Source organism: Aegilops tauschii, chromosome 5 (assembly GCF_002575655.3).
Source record: "Aegilops tauschii subsp. strangulata cultivar AL8/78 chromosome 5, Aet v6.0, whole genome shotgun sequence".
NCBI lineage: Eukaryota > Viridiplantae > Streptophyta > Magnoliopsida > Poales > Poaceae > Aegilops > Aegilops tauschii.
This window is the reverse complement of record NC_053039.3, coordinates 466,495,299-466,511,871: the sequence shown is the minus strand read 5'-3', so window position 1 is coordinate 466,511,871 and position 16,573 is coordinate 466,495,299.

Here is a 16,573-nt window from a genome sequence, read left to right as displayed (position 1 = left end):
CATGACCTCTCCAAATCCACTTTCATAAATATTATAAGATTCAACATCCTCCAAAATAGTGGGATCATTACTTCCTAAAGTTGACACTCTTCCAAACCCACTTTCATCAATATAATCATCATAGGTAGAAGGTATGCTATCATCATTATAAATTTGCATATCAAAACTTGGGAGACTAAAAATATCATGTTCATTAAACGTAGCATCCCCAAGCTTGGGACAAACATTAATTGCACCAAATATATTCTCAAAAACATCATCTTCTTGAAACATAGCATCCCCAAGCTTAGGCCTTTTCATATCATAAGCATAATCACTCTCATCATTAATAGTATGGATAGCACCAATAGTATACCGATTGTCATATTCCAAGCAAGTGCCAACAAGATTTTCAAGATTATAAGAGGTATCATTATCTTCCCAATCATAATCATCACAACAAGCAATAGGCATAACTAGATCATCATCAAGTGCATCATCTTCCACAATTATTTTTGATTCATTTTCATGAGGCACAACAATAATAGGAGCAACATTATTTGGGAGGGATACCTTTTTACCTCTCTTCCTTTTTCTTTTCTTCTTCTTCACCACATCATGTGTGGGTTCAATCCTCTTTTTGGAGCTCCTTATTAATGAGATTGGTTGAATAGAAGGCTCCTCCTCATTACCTGATTCATCATAAGAAATAATAGGAGGATATTGGGAAGTCTCTTCCCTTTCGTTATTATTCTCTTCATCTTCTATTTGTTTTCTTTTCTTTATGTAATTGACAATATAAGGATTTTCAATGCAATTCACCGCACAATACATATAAATTTCTTCTAGATCAAAACCAAGAAGTTTATAACGGGCAAATTATGGAAGATGCTTAGTTATATGTTTCATTTCTTCGCAACCCATAAGCAAGCTAAGTTCATTATAATGTGCAAGGGAAATCAACTCATCACAATTTTTGGACACGATTAGATCATGAAACAATTTGCATCGGATAGCTAAATGACCACTTTCATTGCAAAGTTCACAAGTACGGCCAAGAAAATTTAAATTTTCAGCACAAACATCTAGCCTTTCTTGCAACAATTTAGTTTCTAAATGCTTATGCCTCTTGCAATATCTATCTTCCCTATTTGGTGTGTGCTTGCAAACCCAATGCACTCCACAAAAATTGACATGTTTATAGGAGACATTTTCATCATAACTAGTGCAATCATCATTAGTACTATGGATATTCAAGGAGTTCATACTAACAACATTGCAATCATGCTCATCATTCAAAGATTCAGTGCCAAACATTTTAATGCATTCTTCTTCTAACACTTTGGCACAATTTTCCTTTCCATCATACTCACGAAAGATATTAAAAAGATGAAGCATATGAGACAAACTCAATTCCATTTTTTAGTTTTCTTTTATAAACTAAACTAGTGATAAAACAAGAAACAAAAAGATTCGATTGCAAGATCCAAAGATATACCTTCAAGCACTCACCTCCCCGGCAACGGCGCCAGAAAAGAGCTTGATGTCTACTACACAACCTTCTTCTTGTAGACGTTGTTGGGCCTCCAAGTGCAGAGGTTTGTAGGACAGTAGGAAATTTCCCTCAAGTGGATGTCCTAAGGTTTATCAATCCGTGGGAGGCGTAGGATGAAGATGGTCTCTCTCAAACAACCCTGCAACCAAATAACAAAGATTCTCTTGTGTCCCCAACACACCCAATACAATGGTAAATTGTATAGGTGCACTAGTTCGGCGAAGAGATGGTGATACAAGTGCAATATGGATGGTAGATATAGGTTTTTGTAATCTGAAAATATAAAAACAGCAAGGTAACTAATGATAAAAGTGAGCACAAACGGTATTGCAATGCTAGGAAACAAGGCCTAGGGTTCATACTTTCACTAGTGCAAGTTCTCTCAACAATAATAACATAATTGGATCATATAACTGTCCCTCAACATGCAACAAAGAGTCACTCCAAAGTCACTAATAGCGGAAAACAAACGAAGAGATTATGGTAGGGTACGAAACCACCTCAAATTTAATCTTTCCAATCAATCCGTTGGGCTATTCCTATAAGTGTCACAAACAGCCCTAGAGTTCGTACTAGAATAACACCTTAAGACACAAATCAACCAAAACCCTAATCTCACCTAGATACTCCAATGTCACCTCAAGTATCCGTGGGTATGATTATACGATATGCATCACACAATCTCAGATTCATCTATTCAACCAACACATAGAACCTCAAAGAGTGCCCCAAAGTTTCTACCGGAGAATCAAGATGAAAACGTGTGCCAACCCCTATGCATAGGTTCATGGGCGGAACCCGCAAGTTGATCACCAAAACATTGTTGGGGAACGTAGTAATTTCAAAAAAAATCCTACGCACACGCAAGATCATGGTGATGCGTAGCAACGAGAGGGGAGAGTGTTGTCCACGTACCCTCGTAGACCGAAAGCGGAAGCGTTAACACAAGGCGGTTGATGTAGTCGTACGTCTTCACGATCTGACCGATCAAGTACCGAACGCACGGCACCTCCGAGTTCAGCACACGTTCAGCTCGATGACGTCCCTCGAACTCCGATCCAGCCGAGTGTTGAGGGAGAGTTTCGTCAGCACGACGGCGTGGTGACGATGATGATGTTCTACCGACGCAGGGCTTCGCCTAAGCACCTCTACGATATTATCGAGGTGTAATATGGTGGAGGGGGCACCGCACACGGCTAAAAGATCGTTGATCAATTGTGTGTCTATGGGGTGCCCCCCTGCCCCCGTATATAAAGGAGCAAGGGGGAGGCGGCCGGCTAAGGAGGAGGGCGCGCCAAGGGGGGAGTCCTACTCCCACCGGGAGTAGGACTTCTCCTTTCCTTGTTGGAATAGGAGAAGGGAAGGGAGAAGGAGAAAGAAGGAAGGGGGCGCCCCCCCTCCCTAGTCCAATTCGGACTAGTCCATGGGGAGGGGTGCGGCCACCCTTTGGGGCCTTTCTCTCCTTTCCCGTATGGCCCATTAAGGCCCAATACGAATTCCCGTAACTCTCCGGTACTCCGAAAAATACCCGAATCACTCGGAACCTTTCCGAAGTCCGAATAAGTCGTCCAATATATCGATCTTTACGTCTCGTCCATTTCGAGACTCCTCGTCATGTCCCCGATCTCATCCGGGACTCCGAACTCCTTCGGTACATCAAACCACATAAACTCATAATATAACCGTCATCGTAACGTTAAGCATGCGGACCCTACGGGTTCGAGAACTATGTAGACATGACCGAGACACCTCTTCGGTGAATAACCAATAGCGGAACCTGGATGCTCATATTGGCTCCCATATATTCTACGAAGATCTTTATCGGTCAGACCGCATAACAACATACGTTGTTCCCTTTGTCATCGGTATGTTACTTGCCCGAGATTCGATCGTCGGTATCTCGATACCTAGTTCAATCTCGTTACCGGCAAGTCTCTTTACTCGTTCCGTAATACATCATCCCGCAACTAACTCATTAGTTACAATGCTTGCAAGGCTTATAGTGATGTGCATTACTGAGTGGGCCCAGAGATACCTCTCCGACAATCGGAGTGACAAATCCTAATCTCGAAATACGCCAACCCAACAAGTACCTTTGGAAGCACCTGTAGAGCACCTTTATAATCACCCAGTTACGTTGTGAGTTTGGTAGCACACAAAGTGTTCCTCCGGTAAATGGGAGTTGCATAATCTCATAGTCATAGGAACATGTATAAGTCATGAAGAAAGCAATAGCAACATACTAAACGATCGAGTGCTAAGCTAACGGAATGGGTCAAGTCAATCACATCATTCTCCTAATGATGTGATCCCGTTAATCAAATGACAACTCATGTCTATGGCTAGGAAACATAACCATCTTTGATCAACAAGCTAGTCAAGTAGAGGCATACTAGTGACACTCTGTTTGTCTATGTATTCACACATATATCAAGTTTCCGGTTGATACAATTCTAGCATGAATAATAAACATTTATCATGATATAAGGAAATAAATAATAACTTTATTATTGCCTCTAGGGCATATTTCCTTCAAACATACATCAAGTGAATCACGTGATATCCCATTGTCACCACAGATACGCACGGCAAGACATACATCAAGTGTTCTCAAATCATTAAAGACTCAATCTGATAAGATTACTTCAAAGGGAAAACTCAATCCATTACAAGAGAGTAGAGGGGGAGAAGCAACATAAGATCCAACTATAATATCAAAGCTCGCGATACATCAAGATCGTGTCAAATCAAGAACACGAGAGAGAGAGAGAGATCAAACACATAGCTACTAGTACATACCCTCCTCGTCATGGAGAGCGTCTGGATGATGAAGATGGAGGTGAGGGATCCCCCCTCTGGCAGGGTGCCGGAACGGGCTCCCGAGAGGTTTTTGGTGGCTACACAGGGTTGCGGCGGCGGAACTCCAGATCTATTCTGTTCCCCTATCGTTTTAGGGTATATGGGTATATATAGGTGAAAGAAGTACGTCAGGGGAGCGAGGAGGGGCCCACGTGGGTGGAGGGCGCGCCCTAGGGGGGTGGGCGCGCCCCCTACCTCGTGGCTCCCTCGTTTCTTTCCTGACGTGCACTCCAAGTCTATCGGGTAGCTTTCCTTCCAAAAATAACTTCTCCAGAAGGTTTCATTCCGTTTCGACTCCGTTTGATATTCCTTTTCTTAGAAACACTAAAACAAGGGAAAAAACAGGAACTGACACTGGGCTCTGGGTCAATAGGTTAGTCCCAAAAATAATATAAAAGTGCATAGTAAAGCCCATAAACATCCAAGATGGATAATATAGTAGCATGAATACTTCATAAATTATAGATACGTTGGAGACATATCACGCGTCGACCCGCACGAGCTCCGCCACAGTCGACCTCCGCCTCCGTCTTCAACTCCGGCCGCTGCATCACCCTGAACGGACCAGATAACCGCGGCACCTCCCCGCCATCGCATCAGCATCGGTAAGCCCTTCTTCCTCCGTCGTAGATCTGGCATTAGGGTTTCACTGTTCTTCAGTCTTCATCACCGCCCGTCTTTAGTCTTTGTCTGGATTTACAGATTAGATCCAAACGCCCCATGAATCTGGTGCGGTAGTAGCTCTCGCACGTATTTTTGATATTAAAACATACCCTCACCGCTACAGATCCCTTCTAGAGCACTGCTATTTTTCCGCTGTCACCTCTGTAGGTCTCAAATTTATTCCCTTTTTTTCTGCGCAGTTTCAGATCTGAATCCATGACTGTAATCTGTGAAACCTGTTCGTTCAACACTTAGTCAAATTTTTACCCTGTCTGATTTTGAATACCTGTACCCTTCATGGCGGCTTACACATCCGGCTTACCATTATTCATATACCATTAGCCCTCACTTAAGCCGCCACCTGAATGTATATTGTCAGCGCCTAAACTGTGATTTCACCAATTAACTTGAACCGGCAATTTTTCTTGGGACAATTACATTTTTGCCCCTAGTTGGTTCCTACCCACGGGTTTTGCCCTTACTTTTCGAGCTTGCTCAGTTTTGCCCTTACTTTTTCCATCGAGGTCCCTCGAATGCCCTTTGACCGTTTGACCAAAACTTTGAAAATTCATAACTAATTCATATGAACTCAGAAAAATGCAAATAAGATATCAAAATGTTCAGACAAACATTACCTTTATGTGCATATCATTTGCATTTAAGACAAAAGCACCCTTTAAAATACCTGAGGTAATTAATGTTATTAACATTATTAAAAATAAAAAGGTATAAACAATATTTTTTCATGAATAAAAATTACATGCAAATGTAGGTGATGTTTCCTGAACATCCTGATATCTTTTTTGCATTTTGCTGAGTTCGTATCCATTTTTATGAAGTTTCCAAATAATGATCCAAGTCGTTAGAACATTCATAACAAGATGATACAAACTCAGAAAAATGCAAATAAGATATCTGGATGTTTAGAAAACATCACCTACATTTGCATGTAATTTTTATTCATGAAAAAAATATTGTTTATACCTTTTTATTTTTAATAATGTTAATACCATTAATTACCTCAGGTCGTTTAAAGGGTGCTTTTGTCCTGAATGCAAATGATATGCACATAAAGGTAATGTTTATCTGAACATTTTCATATCTTATTTGCATTTTTCTGAGTTCATATGAATTAGTTTTGAATTTTCAAAGTTTTGGTCCAACGGTCAAAGGGCATTCGGGGGACCACGACGGAAAAAGTAAGGGCAAAACTGAGCAAGCTCGAAAAGTAAGGGCAAAACCCGTGGGTAGGAACCAACTAGGGGTAAAAATGCAATTGTCCCATTTTTCTTTCCCTTAGGCTTTCTTTCACAATGCCGCCCAAAACAGTGTACACATGCAATTGGGTCCCTTCCATCGTCGCCGAAGGCACTCTCAAAGATTTTGTTAAAGTCGGGTATCTACCCACCAAGAATGTGATGCATTACCGTGCTCCTGACCTGGGCGAAGAAAAACCCCAACCGAAAGACGGCGAAGTCATCATTTTCACTGATCATATGAACCGGGGCTTCTCACCGCCCGGCTCTAAATTCTTCCGAGACATTCTGCACTTTTTTCAGCTCCACCCTCAAGACATCGGACCTAATTCCGTGTCAAATATGTACAACTTTCAAGTATTTTGTGAAGTATACCTCCAAGAGGAGCCCAGTGTTGACCTCTTCAGAGAATATTTTTACTTGAACTGCCAGACTGAATTCACAAACGGCCCCAGCTTGGAGCTTGGTGGGATATCAATTCAACGCAGAAGAGACGCCATCTTTCCTTATGCTTGCTTGCCGAGTCACCCAAAAGATTGGAACCAGACATGGTTTTATTGCAAAGATACTTCTCCAGCTGACGAGAATCCAGTGCCGGGTTATCATGTTGAACGCCTGTATCCAAAACATAACCTTCCTGAAAAACTTACTGCTGCTGAACGGAAGAAAATTGCTCCTATCATTGTGAAGGTCAAAGCCCTGCTAGGAAATGGGCTAACTGGCATTGATCTGGTCAGTACTGGGTATCTTGGCGCATCATACCTTTAAGCCGCCGCACCGGCTTAATGCACACTTATACTGGTGATGTAGAAGATTCCTTGCGCCATAGCTCCGCACCATTAACTGATGAAGCCATCAATGAAATGGTTAAGTCTCTCCTGAACGAAGACCCGGAAGACTGTGTCAATGTGGGTCTGGCCCCTTTCTGCAAGCTTAATCCGCCGCCAGATGTAATCCTCTGAACTTCACTTATCTTCACCTCATTATTTAAATATCTTATTAACTCAACCTTTGGCATCTTTTGCAGGCTAATTCAGAATTCTGGGAGGCTGCTAAAAAAGCCAGGGCTGCCAAGAAAGCTGCTAGGGAAGCCGTCAAGAGGACCACCAAGAAGAAGAAGAAACCAAGCGCCTCTGACCTGCTCAAGCTGGATGATACCTCTGAGTCAGAGGTAGCCCTTGACTCCCTTGGCTCTTTTTTCAATTATCTTATTGACATTGATTACTCTCAGGATGACACGGGAGCCAGCCAAGCAATTGAAGAAGAGGTAACTATTATTTCCTCCGGCACAGACTCTTTGCCGAGACAGAAACTCTGACAAGTAACCCGGAAAGTAAGGTTTTCACATCCCCTAGCTTATTTAGATCCTCACTTTATTTTGAAGCAACAGCAACATGAGAGTCGTCGTCAGACCCGGACCAGTAAGGGTGAAGAATTATCCTCTGGCTTACCGAATGCCCCTGCTCCTCGGAAACGTCGAAATGAGGCGCCTTTTAACTTAAACCCCTTTCCTTTTCATTTGTAGGTCTTATTCATCTTTTTTCTAATGTTGTTGATTCAATTGACCAGGAACTTACCCGTTCCTCCTCTGGCGACTCATCTCAAACCGAGCTACCGGCTTTCAAGACTGCCCCCGGGTAACAATAATCACTTCTTTTTGCTGCATCTTACTATGTTCTGATAATTATACTAACTTGTCATAATCCATGTAGTGGACAAGCAAAGCCTAACAAAAAGGCAAAGGTGACCAAGCCAACTAAGGCGCCTGAAATTGTTGAGCCGGACCCACAAGTCTCCGTTCCTGAAGCTTCTGACAAGCAACCGGATGAACCTGTTACTGTCACTCCGCTTGAAGTTCTAGTTCCCATTGTTGATGGTGCTACAATTAATCCTTCAACTTTTGCCACATCGCCTAAGCCGTCAGAGCCTAAAGATGATGATGTGTTGATTACTGGCACCAGCTTTGTAGAGCCGGGAAATCAAATAGCTCTAGCCAAACATACTGCCAAACAAGAAGTTATTGAGAGGCGGAAACATAAGTTTGACATTTCTCATTACTCACAACTGAGCAGCAATGAGATCCTCTCCGGCTACTCAGCCAGGTCCACTCCAGCCGTGACCTCGAAATTGATATGGCGAAGTGATACGTCTCCAACGTATCTATAATTTATGAAGTATTCATGCTATTATATTATTTGTTTAGGATGTTTATGGGCTTTATTAAACACTTTTATATTACTTTTGGGACTAACCTATTAACCCAGAGCCTAGTGCCAGTTCCTGTTTTTTCCCTTGTTTCAGTGTTTCGAAGAAAAGGAATATCAAACGGAGTCGAAGCAGAATGAAACCTTCTAGAGAAGTTATTTTTGGAAGGAAAGCAACCCGGGAGACTTGGAGTGCAAGTCAGGAAAGCAACGAGGGAGGCACGAGGCAGGGGGCGCGCCCACCCCCCTTGGGAGCGCCCTCCACCCTTGTGGGCCCCTCGTGGCTCCCCTGATGTATTTCTTCCGCCTATATATATCCATATACCCTAAAACGATCGGGGAACAGAATAGATCGGGAGTTCTGCCGCCGCAAGCCTCTGTAGCCACCAAAAACCAATCGGGACCCTGTTCCGGCACCCTGCCAGAGGGGGGAACCCTCACCGGTGGCCATCTTCATCATCCCGGCGCTCTCCATGACGAGGAGGGAGTAGTTCACCCTCGGGGCCGAGGGTATGTACCAGTAGCTATGTGTTTGATCTATCTCTCTCGTGTTCTTGAGATGATACGATCTTGATGTATCGCGAGCTTTGCTATTATAGTTGGATCTTATGATGTTTCTCCCCCTCTACTCTCTTGTAATGGATTGAGTTTTCCCTTTGAAGTTATCTTATCGGACTGAGTCTTTAATGATTTGAGAACACTTGATGTATGTCTCGCGTGGGATACCCGTGGTGACAATGGGGTATTCTATTGATTCACTTGATGTATGTTTTGGTAATCAACTTGCGGGTTCCGCCCATGAACCTATGCATAGGGGTTGGCACACATTTTCCTCTTGACTCTCCGGTAGAAACTTTGGGGCACTCTTTGAAGTACTTTGTGTTGGTTTGAATAGATGAATCTGAGATTGTGTGATGCATATCGTATAATCATACCCACGGATACTTGAGGTGACATTGGAGTATCTAGGTGACATTAGGGTTTTGGTTGATTTGTGTCTTAAGGTGCTATTCTAGTACGAACTCTTGAATAGATTGATCCGAAAGAATAACTTTGAGGTGGTTTCGTACCCTACCATAATCTCTTCGTTTGTTCTCCGCTATTAGTGACTTTGGAGTGACTCTTTGTTGCATGTTGAGGGATAGTTATATGATCCAATTATGTTATTATTGTTGAGAGAACTTGCACTAGTGAAAGTATGAACCGTAGGCCTTGTTTCCTAGCATTGCAATACCATTTACGCTCACTTTATCATTAGTTACCCTGCTGTTTTTATATTTTCAGATTATAAAAACCTATATCTACCATCCATATTGCACTTGTATCACCATCTCTTCGCCGAACTAGTGCACCTATACAATTTACCATTGTATTGGGTGTGTTGGGGACACAAGAGACTCTTTGTTATTTGGTTGCAGGGTTGTTTGAGAGAGACCGTCTTCATCCTATGCCTCCCACGGATTGATAAACCTTAGGTCATCCACTTGAGGGAAATTTGCTACTGTCCTACAAACCTCTGCACTTGGAGGCCCAACAACGTCTACAAGAAGAAGGTTGTGTAGTAGACATCAAGCTCTTTTCTGGCGTCGTTGCCGGGGAGGCTAGGTAAGCGGCACTCACACCCCGTCAACTAAGCTCTTTTCTGGCGCCGTTGCCGGGGAGGTGAGTGCTTGAAGGTATATCTTTAGATCTTGCAATCGAATCTTTTAGTTTCTTGTTTTATCACTAGTTTAGTTTATAAAAGAAAAATACAAAAAATGGAATTGAGGGTACCTCATATGCTTCATCTTTTTAATATCTTTCATGAGTATGATGGAAAGGAAAATTGTGCCAAAGTGTTAGAAGAAGAATGCATTAAAATGTTTGGCACCAAATCTTTGAATGATGAGCATGATTGCAATGTTTTTAGTATGAACTCTTTGAATATCCATGGTACTAATGATGATTGCACTAGTCATGATGAAAATGTCTCCTATAAACATGTCAATTTTTGTGGAGTGCATTGGGTTTGCAAATACACACCAAATAGGGAAGATAGATATTGCATGAGGCATAAGAATTTAGAAACTAAATTGTTGCAAGAAAGGCTAGATGTTTGTGCTGAAAATTTAAATTTTCTTGGCCATACTTGTGAACTTTGCAATGAACGTGGTCATTTAACTATCCTTATATTGACAATTACATAAAGAAAAGAAAACTAATAGAAGATGAAGAGAATACTAATGAAGGGGAAGAGACTTCCCAATATCCTCCTATTATTTCTTATGATGAATCAGGTAACGAGGAGGAGCCTTCTATTCAACCAATTTCATTAATAAGGAGCTTCAAAAAAAGGATTGAACCCACACATGATGTGGTGAAGAAGAACAAAAGGAAAAGGAAGAGAGGTAAAAAGATATCTCTCCCAAATAATGTTGCTCCTATTATTGTTGTGCCTCATGAAAATGAATCAAAAATAATTGTGGAAGATGATGCACTTGATGATGATCTCGTTATGCCTATTGCTTGTTGTGATGAGTATGATTGGGAAGATAATGATACTTCTTATGATCTTGAAAATCTTTTTGGCACTTGCTTGGAAGAATATGATAATTGCTATACTATTGGTGCTATCCATACTATTAATGATGAGAGTGATTATGCTTATGATATGAAAAGGCCCAAGCTTGGGGATGCTATGTTTGATGAAGATGATGTTTTTGAGAATATATTTGCTGCAATTAATGTTTGTCCCAAGCTTGGGAATGCTACGTTTAATGAAGATGATATTATTAGTCTCCCAAGTTTTGATATGCAAATTTATAATGATGATAGCATGCCTCCTACTTATGATGATTATATTGATGAAAGTGGGTTTGGAAGAGTGTCAACTTTAGGAAGTAATGATCCCACTATTTTGGAGGATGTTGAATCTTATAATATTTATGAAAGTGGATTTGGAGAGGTCATGACTTTATTTAGTGATGTATCCACTATTTCAGAAGAGGTTTCAATCGATTATGATGAGAACAAAGTTGCTACTTATGATGATTATTGTGATGAAACTTATGCTGTAAGAAGTAGTGATGATTATATTTATAAAACTTGTCATGATTATGATTACCCTTTTTCTGAACATTACTCTTTTAATGTGGAAACAATTTATAGTATTCAAGTCTCTTATGATACTCCCACTATTCCGAATGAGAAGAATTTTGCTTGTGTGGAGAGTAGTAAATTTTCTATGCTTGTAGATCATGAAAAGAATGCTTTAGGTGCTGGTTATATTGTTGAATTCATTCATGATGCTACTGAAAATTATTATTAGGGAGGAATATACGCTTGTAGGAATTGCAATAATATCAAGTTTCCTCTCTATGTGCTTGAAGTTTTGAAGTTATGCTTGTTTTGCTTTCCTATGCTAGTTGATTATTGTTCCCATAAATTGTTTGATCACAAAATCCCTATGCATAGGAAGTGGGTTAGACTTAAATGTGCTAGTCATATTCTTCATGATGCTCTTTTATGTTCCAATTCTTATCTTTTATGTGAGCATCATTGAAATCATCATGCCTAGCTAGGGGCGTTAAACGATAGCGCTTGTTAGGAGGCAACCCAATTTTATTTTAGTTTCTTGATTTTTGGTTCTGTTTATTAATAAATAATCCATCTAGCCTCTGGTTAGATGTGGTTTTATGTTTTAATTAGTGTTTGTGCCAAGTAGAACCTTTGGGAAGACTTGGGTGAAGTCTTTATGATCATGCAGTAAAAAACAGAAACTTTAGCGCTCACGAGATTAGCTTCAACTTTTTACTGGAGAGTTCTATTTAGTTGATTCTTTTTTCAGATGATTACTAGACAAATTACTCAGGTCCACCAATTTATTTTAGAATTTTTGGAGTTCCAGAAGTATACGTTTGATACAGATTACTACAGACTGTTCTGTTTTTGACAGATTCTGTTTTCGTTGTGTTGCTTGCTTATTTTGATGAATCTATGGCTAGTAAAATAGTTTATAAACCATAGAGAAGTTGGGATACAGTAGGTTTAACACCATTATAAATAAAGAATGATTTCATTACAGTACCTTGAAGTGGTGTTTTGTTTTCTTTCGCTAACGGAGCTCACGAGATTTTCTGTTAAGTTTTGTGTTGTGAAGTTTTCAAGTTTTGGGTAAAAGATTTGATGGATTATGGAACAAGGAGTGGCAAGAGCCTAAGCTTGGGGATGCCCAAGGCACCCCAAGATAATCTAAGGACACCAAAAATCCAAAGCTTGGGGATGCCCCGGAAGGCATCCCCTCTTTCGTCTACTTCCATCGGTAACTTACTTGGAGCTATATTTTTATTCACCACATGATATGTGTTTTGCTTGGAGCGTAATTTTATTTTCTTTAGCTTTGCTTGCTGTTTGAATAAAATACCACGATCTGAAAGTCTTAAATGTTAGAGAGTCTTCACATAGTTACATAATTATTCGACTACTCATTGATCTTTACTTATATCTTTCGTAGTAGTTTGTTGTTTGCTCATGTGCTTCACTTATATATTATGAGTAAATGGTTGAAGGATTTGAATGTCATAAATCTGAAATTATATATGTTTCATATGCCTTTCCCATGGGGAGTAATACCTTCACATATAAGAAGTAGAGGTGGTAAATTTTTTGTAGGTTAGCAACGTTGTATTGGTCACTTGAACAATTCATGAAAGAATATTGAAGGAAGAGAGATTTCACATATAAATATACTATCTTGGAAATCTTCTATGATTGTGAGCCCCATTAATTATTTTCAAACCTGAGCAAATTAGTTGAAGTTGGACAAGGAAGACAACATAATGAGTTATGCTTGGGTATATTTGTATAGAAGTTATATTGTTATGGATCCTCTAACATGTGGTGCTTGCTATTTAGAATCCTTTGCTAGCCAAAATATCTGTACTAAGCGGGAATACTGCTTGTGCATCCAAATTCCTTGAACCAAGTTTCTTCCATGAGTGTCCACCATATCTACCTATATGCGGTATTTACCTGCCGTTCAAAGTAAATTTGCATGTGCCAAACTCTAAACCTTCAAATAATAATCTGTTTTGTATGCCCGAATCGCTCATGTAGCGACTAGGGGCTAGCAGTATCTCCATGCTAGGTGGGTTATTCTCACGATGAGTGGACTCCGCTCATTATTCACGAGAAAATGGATGGTAACTGGGATGCCCAGTCCCATGATCAAAAGATCGAATTCAAATCAAAAATAATTGCAAACAAAACTCCCCCAGGTTTGGTGTTAGGTGGAGGCACCCGTTGTTTCGGGCAAGCCATGGATTGATGATTGTTGGTGGAGGGGGAATAAAAATCTTTACCTTTCTGTCTGGGAACCGCCTATAATGTATGTAGTATGGAAGATATTGGGAACTCTTGGTCGTTATGTTGACAATGAAAGCATACCTCTCAAAATTATTTTCATCTCTGTTTTAGCTTCGAGCTCTGGCACCTCTGTAAATCCCTGCTTCCCTCTGCGAAGGGCCTATCTTTTACTTTTATGCAAGAGTCAGTAGTATTCCTTCTCATTCCGACCTACTCTTTAGTTGGCAAGCATCATGTGATGGAAAGATCTAAGCATATATGGCCATTCAAATATATTTGATCATGAATTATTATTGTTGACAATTATCTATATGATAAATAAGTTGGGAGGCGAAACATTAAGCCCCTATCTTTCTCTGTGTTCGATGGATGCTATTTGTTCTAAAAATATGCTTTGAGTGGTAGCAATCATGGAAGACTATATGATAGTTGAGTATGTGGGATTTGCTAAATCAAAGCTCTTACATAGATCCTTCCTGAAAATACGATGAAGTGCAATTGTTTGATGACTGAGAACATAGTTTGTTAGTTTTCAAGAAAGTTTATGATCTATGCTTTAACATGTGAATAGCTTGTTACTTGATCATGAAAAGTTTTATGAGTTGAGCTACTGTTATGACATATAATGATGCTAGAAAAGGTGATTGAAATTATCATTGATCAAACTTATGCACCTGCTAGCATTCACACTTCATAAATTATTTCTTTTATCATTTACCTACTCGAGGATGAGCAGGAATTAAGCTTGGGGATGCTGATACGTCTCCAACGTATCTATAATTTATGAAGTATTCATGCTACTATATTATCTGTTTAGGATGTTTATGGGCTTTATTAAACACTTTTATATTACTTTTGGGACTAACCTATTAACCCAGAGCCCAGTGCCAGTTCCTGTTTTTTCCCTTGTTTCAGTGTTTCGAAGAAAAGGAATATCAAACGGAGTCGAAACAGAATGAAACCTTCTAGAGAAGTTATTTTTGGAAGGAAAGCAGCCCGGGAGATTTGGAGTGCACGTCAGGAAAGCAACGAGGGAGGCACGAGGCAAGGGGGCGCGCCCACCCCCCTGGGCGCGCCCTCCACCCTCATGGGCCCCTCGTGGCTCCCCTGACGTATTTCTTCCGCCTATATATATCCATATACCCTAAAATGATCGGGGAACAGAATAGATCAGGAGTTCCACCGCAAGCCTCTGTAGCCACCAAAAACCAATCGGGAACCTGTTCCCGCACCCTGCCAGAGGGGGGAACCCTCGCCGGTGGCCATCTTCATCATCCCGGCGCTCTCCATGACGAGGAGGGAGTAGTTCACCCTCGGGGCTGAGGGTATGTACCAGTAGCTATGTATTTGATCTATCTCTCTCGTGTTCTTGAGATGATACGATCTTGATGTATCGCGAGCTTTGCTATTATAGTTGGATCTTATGATGTTTCTCCCCCTCTACTCTCTTGTAATGGATCGAGTTTTCCCTTTGAAGTTATCTTATCGGATTGAGTCTTTAATGATTTGAGAACACTTGATGTATGTCTTGCATGGGATACCCATGGTGAAAATGGGGTATTCTATTGATTCACTTGATGTATGTTTTGGTGATCAACTTGCGGGTTCCGCCCATGAACCTATGCATAGGGGTTGGCACACGTTTTCGTCTTGACTCTCCGGTAGAAACTTTGGGGCACTCTTTGAAGCACTTTGTGTTGGTTTGAATAGATGAAACTGAGATTGTGTGATGCATATCGTATAATCATACCCACGGATACTTGAGGTGACATTGGAGTATCTAGGTGACATTATGGTTTTGGTTGATTTGTGTCTTAAGGTGTTATTCTAGTACGAACTCTTGAATAGATTGATCCGAAAGAATAACTTTGAGGTGGTTTCGTACCCTACCATAATCTCTTCGTTTGTTCTCCGCTATTAGTGACTTTGGAGTGACTCTTTGTTGCATGTTGAGGGATAGTTATATGATCCAATTATGTTATTATTGTTGAGAGAACTTGCACTAGTGAAAGCATGAACTCTAGGCCTTGTTTCTAGCATTGCAATACCATTTACTCTCACTTTTATCATTAGTTACCTTGCTGTTTTTATATTTTCAGATTACAAAAACCTATATCTACCATCCATATTGCACTTGTATCACCATCTCTTCGCCGAACTAGTGCACCTATACAATTTACCATTGTATTGGGTGTGTTGGGGACATAAGAGACTCTTTGTTATTTGGTTGCAGGGTTGTTTGAGAGAGACCATCTTCATCCTACGCCTCCCACGGATTGATAAACCTTAGGTCATCCACTTGAGGGAAATTTGCTACTGTCCTACAAACCTCTGCACTTGGAGGCCCGACAACGTCTACAAGAAGAAGGTTGTGTAGTAGACATCATGAAGCAGATGCACCAAAAATATGAGGTATGACTTCCAGCTTTTAAGTAATTTGTCTACATATCCTGCCAGCCCCCAAGTCTGCTGGCTATGATAATATTGAATAGGTTGTAGACTTTTAGAAAAATCCATAACTTCCGTCCTAGAATCTCTCCTTGTCCGGTTTAAATGTAAACCGGATGTTTGTACAAGTTGAGCTTTCTGTCCTTAGCCCCCAAGGGCCGGCTTAATCCATGGGAAGGAGCCGGTCCTAAATTGTGTTTGTATAAGAAGAAAAATCTTGACTGCATTGCCCCCATGAGTCGGTTGGAACAGTTACATCACTTCCG